We start from the raw sequence: 6,446 nt of genomic DNA, 5'->3' as shown, positions 1-6,446 counted from the left end.
ATTTTTCTACAGCTAAACAGCTTTGATATCTGCTCCTTGTCCTTTCTTTTGTTGGGGTTGCCCCAAGAATTAATGTCCATACTGGGCATTAACAGATCTATCATCATTAGGGCATATGAATAAAAGAGTGGGGCAGATCTTCCTTTTATTGTCTTTGGGTAATTTGGATCACCTGGCTTCAGACAATAGAGGAACATTGATCTGGTGGGGGGGGGGGAGAATCACACAATGGTAACAGCCCACCTGATTGTCCGTTTAAAGTCAATGGAAAACTGACAGGCTCCATTACGAGAATGCGATCACCCCCTGCTTGCTATCCATCGGCACTATATCCAGGTAATCCAGTATGCCCAGGCGCAGTCAGAGGAAAATCTATAATGTGAGCAGTATTAGCCTGACTCCAGCTTCAGTGATCAGCAGTACAGTTGGCATCAACCATTGACCAACCACACTCTACCAAAGAAAATCATAAAGCAGGACAAGGGGTTGGGGATGGGAGTGCTAAAGTGTACGTCATACTCAGTTCACTGTTTGTATCCCTGCTGGGCTGATCCAGTATGGCTAATAAGGACTGACCAGGCCTCAGCCATGCTGGTCATAGAAGAATAATGTTCTTCAAGGGGCCTTCTTACTACTGCTCCTCCTGCAGCTTATGGTGGTAATAGGCACTGACCTACCAGGGGCTTAGACTCAGGCCAAGGGGTGAATGAACTATCTGGAACTGAAGGCAGTACAGTTAGCATTTCTGCATCTTGGTGCAGAGTAAATAGGTATGTTTCCAGGAAATACTACAGTAATCCAGTACATCAATACATTGGGAGGCACTTATTTCAGTTGCTTTGGTGAGATTTGACTAAGCTGCAACCCTGATGCTTGGATCATGAGATAAAACACTCGGCCCAATATGTAGCAAAGATAAATAACAGCAGCAAACACTGAGCCGCCTCACCATTTGTCATTACGTGGAAGATCAACTTGGAGGTACTTCAAGAAGTCTTCACGGTAAAAAGAATTTCCATAAGTGGACAGAGTCTCCTATGAATTAAAACTCATGCCCAAATATGCATAGTGAGTTCGATAGGGCTCCACGGAACTAACAATTATCCCTCATCAACAATATGCTGCACCACATGGGATACCCATCACATTCTGCTGTCTATTCCAAAAGGTGGTAAGTACCACATTGTCAGACCACTTCGTTCAGGCTAAAACTACTAGTCAGATTTACTTCCAGTAAGACAGTTTACACAGAAGCAGAAGGCCAGCTGCTGATGGTACAAATACTTAGAAAACAGTAAAGATAGAATCAGACCATAAGGGGTTAAATGATGTTCCTACACTGTCAATGATCTGAAACACTTTTGGAGGAAACAGTCTTCTGTAGACTTTCTGAGGTAAAACTTGTAATTTGTGAAGTGATTTGCAAGTCAGCAGAATTCAAGTGTCACTTCCAGAAACTGAAAGGTTGCAAAAAGTCTGCAGTATATACTGAGGTTGAAAAGGCCCCTGAAATAAAGAGCTGTCAAACAGCGAAATTCAGAGACAAAATGCTAGGAGATATCTGCATCCCATATTATAGAGCAACTTGACACAAGGGAAGATTTTCTGCTTATTGAATGGAGGATGGCGGGTTGGAACACTGAAGTGGAAAATTCACCCTATGTTATGTGATTTACTTTCGACAATATCCATTGCCTTCCAAGGGATTATTAATTTGGTTAGCACCTGCAACCACATTTCTGCATCCATATTTACATAATCAAGCACACTCCCTGAGCTCTCACAATTTGCATCATTGAAAATGTGAATGCATCAGGAGAATATCATGTATTGCTACTCCCAACACAGAGAAAGTGAACTCTTTTAATGATACATATATCTGAAACCAAACTTAAACTCACCTTTTCTGTATCTAACATATGTTATATGTATTAAAAATGATATTAATATTATATTAATGATGGGCCGAATAGCCTCTTTCTGTGCTCTATGATTCTATGAATAGTTTTCCATAACTTGCACTTCCTGTCACATGCCCACCTGTATGTCTTTTGTTGCCACCTGTCGATTTCTCGTAGTAGTGTAACGGCTATAAGCAAAAGGCGCTATATAAATGCAAGTTATGATATCTATGCAGCTGGATATAGACGTTTATGGAAAAGGTAATTCAGTGCTACCTGGTGGCCACATCATGCAATTACAGGGTGATGAGTTCCGAACCATAGACGTTTACAGCATAAAAGGAGGCTCAGCTGGCCCTTTGCTAGAGTAATCCAAAACTGTTCACACTGTTCCACTCTCTCCCCATAGCCCTGTATCTTTATCTGCTTCAAATATGTATCTGATTTTCCTTCAAAAGATGCAATGATCTCTGCCTCTACTGTTCCCTCTGACAAAGCATCTCATGCTTCAACAACTCTTTGTGGAAAGAAATTTCTAATGAACTCTCCTCACTTTGTTAGTAACTATTTTAAATTGATGACCCTGCGTCAGCCTTGTCTCAGTGGTAGCACTCTTGCCTCTAATTCAGAGGTTTTGGGTTCACATCACATGCCAAGAAACATGCGATTGTAATCTAGGCTGACAGTTCAGTGCGGTATTGAGGGAGTGCTGTACTGTCGGAGGTACTGTCTTTCAGATGAGACAGTAAACCAAGGCCCCATCTGCTCTTTCAGTTGAATGTGAACGATCCAATGGCACTGTCCAAAGAAGAGTAGGGGAGTTTTCCTCAATATTTACCCCTCAACTAACAACATTAAAAAACATGACCTGGTCATTTATTTCATTGCAGCTTGTGGGACCTTACTGTGCACAATTACACCAGTGACTACACTTCAAAAGTACTTTGTTGCTTGTAAAGCATTTGGGACATCCTGAGGTCGTGAAATGCAATTTCTTTTCTTTCTTGCCACTGACTCCCCAACTAGAGGAAATAACCCATGGAATAAAGGGGCAGTGGCAACGTGGATACAGAATTGACTAAGTAACAGGAAGCAGAGAGTAGTGGTGAACGGTTGTTTTTCGGACTGGAGGGAGGTGTACAGTGATGTTCCCCAGGGGAGGTGTTGGGACCACTGCTTTTCTTGATATATATTAATGACATGGACTTGGGTGTACAGGGCACAATTTCAAAATTTGCAGATAACACAAAACTTGGAAATGTAGTGAACAGTGAGGAGGATAGTGATAGACTTCAAGAGGATATAGACAGGCTGGTGAAATGGGCAGACATGTGGCAGATGAAATTTAATGCAGGAAAATGCGAAGTGATACATTTTGGTAAGAAGAACGAGGAGAGGTAATATAAACTAAAGGGCACAATTCTAAAAGATCTGGGAGTATATGTGCACAAATCGTTGAAAGTGGCAGGGCAGGTTGAGAAAACGGTTAAAAAAGCATTCAGTATGCTGGGCTTTATAAATAGAGGCATAGAGTACAAAAGCAAGGAAGTCATGATGAACCTTTATTAAACACTGGTTCGACCGCAACTGGAGTATTGTGTCCAGTTCTGGGCACTGGACTTTAGGAAAGATGTGAAGGCCTTAGAGAGGGTGCAGAAAAGATTTACTAGAATGATTCCAGGGATGAAGGACTTTAGTTACGTGGATAGACTGGAGAAGCTGGGGTTGTTTTCCTTGGAACAGAGAAGGTTGCGAGGAGATTTGATAGAGGTATTCAAAATCATGAAGGGTCTAGACAGAGTAGATAGAGAGAAACTGTTCCCATTGGCGGAAGGGTCAAGAACCAGAGGACATAGATTTAAGGTGATTGGCAAAAGAACCAAAGGTAACATGAGGAAAAACTTTTTTACACAGCAAGCGGTTATGATCTGGAATGCACTGCTGGGGAGTGGTGGAGGCAGATTCAATTGTGGCTTTCAGAAGGGAACTGGATAAGTACTTGAAAGGAAAAAATTTGCAGGGCTACGGGGATAGGGCAGGAGAGTGGAACTAGCTGGATTGCTCTTGCATACAGCCGGCACGGACTTGATGGGCTGAATGGCCTCCTTCTGTGCTGTAACCTTTCTATGAATCTATGATTCCAGTTTGTCCCTATTCTATCAAAGCCCGTCATTATCTTTTAAAAGCTCTATTAAGCCTCCTCTTAGCCTTCTCCGTTCCAGTGTAAATAGTTCCAGAGTCTCGTCTCTTTCATAACTATTGTTTCCCATTTTTGGCATCATCCTGATGAATCTATACTGTACGTTCCCTACATCATCCATAGGCAGTTTCCATCTTAAATGTAAACATAGGAGTTTATAATGGGAAAAAAAATTTGGTACAAAAGGGTGGCAACAGGAAGTAAGATTTTGTAAATAGGAAATGCATGAAGACATAAGATTTTTAATCAGGTACAAGTCGATATCCCGTATAATTGTACACAGTCAAGACCAAGTACAGTTTCAGGTGAAGCGGGGATAGAGAACAGGGATAATTAGACCACTGCACACTGACGTCCCCATTTTAAAGTCATACATTCTGTCCTTATCTTTGTATTACCATTATAAATTCCTATGTACACATTTATAATGGAAAATTGTCACATTGTAATTACACCCTCTCATCAGTGGTGGTGCTGCAGTGTCTCAACTGGGGGAAGGATGTAATTACATAGGTAGTTGCCAAGAAGTCTGTGCAGAAGTAACATTTTTAATATTTGGATATATATTATATTGGGGTAATAATTCCAGTGTGGGAGGAGAGCTGGCAGCAGTGGATTGGCCAACTGTTATACACTCTGCACGATTTTCCTTTCCACTGAAGTCATATATTCACTTTTGTTTAATGAATTCCTTTGATAGCAAAAAAAAACAAAATGTTTTTATGATGCTGTGCCACGTTTAACGAAAATGAAAGAAAATTCCTGTGGAGGCACAGGATAGATCCAGTAGGTAAAGCAACCCACAGAAAAGTTTCCTGTACATTGTCCCAATCTACCCAGGGAGAGCAGGAGACCAGATGGCTCGTGTAAAGAGGAACAGCGGAGATTCGATGGGCTGAATGGCCTGTTTCTGTGCTGTAACATTCTGTGATCATGATTTTGTGTGTTTTTACATCGCTCGAAAATCTTTAGCTCTTACACTGAGCTAACACGCCATTTGGAGCATTAAAAAAACTAAGTGACAGGGCACTTGAAGAAAATTATTACTTCAAAAACAACAGACAAAACATAGATATGAAAACCCAGATAAAAACCTGCAAGCTGCCAAATTGTTGGAAAAACCCAACTAGTTCACTAATGTCCTTCACGGAAGCAAACCAGCCACCCCAACCTGGTCTGGCCTACACAAGACTCCAGTCCCACACTACGCACTTTTCCCCTGATGCCCTCTGAAGTGGCCTCAATCAGCAATCACCTCAATTTTCAATAATACGCAGTAAATTGGAATTCTCTCCCCAACAACCATCATGGCAGCACCATCACCACACAGACTGCAGTGGTTCACAGTGAAGGCCCACCAACACCTCAAGGTGGTAATAAACGGGGCCTTGTCAACAACATCTGCATTCCGAGAACAAGATTAAATATGTATAAAATTATGAAGGGTTTTGATAGAGTAAATAAGGAGAAACTGTTGCCACTGGCAGGAGGCTCGGTAACCAGAGGACACAGATTTAAGGGATTTGGCAAAAGAGCCAGAGGGGAGATGAGGAGAATTTTTTTTTACGCAGCGAGCTGTTATGATCTGGAATGCACTGCCTGAAAGGGTGGTGGAAGCAGATTCAATAATAATTTTCAAAAGGGAATTGGATAAATACTTGAAAAGGAAAAAATTGCAGGGCTATGGGGAAAGGGCCGAGGAATGGGACTAATTGGATAGCTCTTTCAATGAGCCGGCAGAGCCACGATGGGCCGAATGGCCTCCTCCTGTGCTGTAAGATTCTATTCTATGATTCTATATGCAAGTAACAACCAAAAAACATAGATACACATAAAGGGTTACATAAAAAAACAGAACACACACATCACATTGATTAACACCAGAGAGAAAAGAGGAGAGCCTGTTTAGGAGAGGTGAGGGATAGAGAGAGAGAGAGAGAGAAGGGGGTAAAGACCAGTAGAGCCTGTTGCCAGGGGTGGGTAACAGGGAAGGTACAGAGCCATTATCATTATCATGTTTTTATTCCATTTCCCGCCTGGCAGCCGGTCGCACATTGATAGGCTGGCCGGTTGCCGGGCGGGAAAGCCTGCGGTAAAAGGCTGCGGCCAGGGTCCATCGGGAATGGTCCCCGACAATCAGGAAAGATCACAGGGCATAAAACTTGGGATCGCGGATTTGGAGGTGGGGGTGGGGGTCGGCCATCGCGGCAGAAGGTTTGCTTGAGGGGCCGGGGGAAACACTCCAGCTCCTCCTGGCTCACGAGCAGCGCTGGAAAAGCCAATTACCCGCTCGGTCCGGCTAACCCCGTCTCCGTTTCGCCGCCGAGGGCTGGGAATCCCGGCCG

This window comes from Heptranchias perlo, chromosome 38 (genome assembly GCF_035084215.1).
Source record: "Heptranchias perlo isolate sHepPer1 chromosome 38, sHepPer1.hap1, whole genome shotgun sequence".
Classification (NCBI taxonomy): Eukaryota; Metazoa; Chordata; class Chondrichthyes; order Hexanchiformes; family Hexanchidae; genus Heptranchias; species Heptranchias perlo.
Note: the sequence above shows the minus strand (reverse complement) of the source record.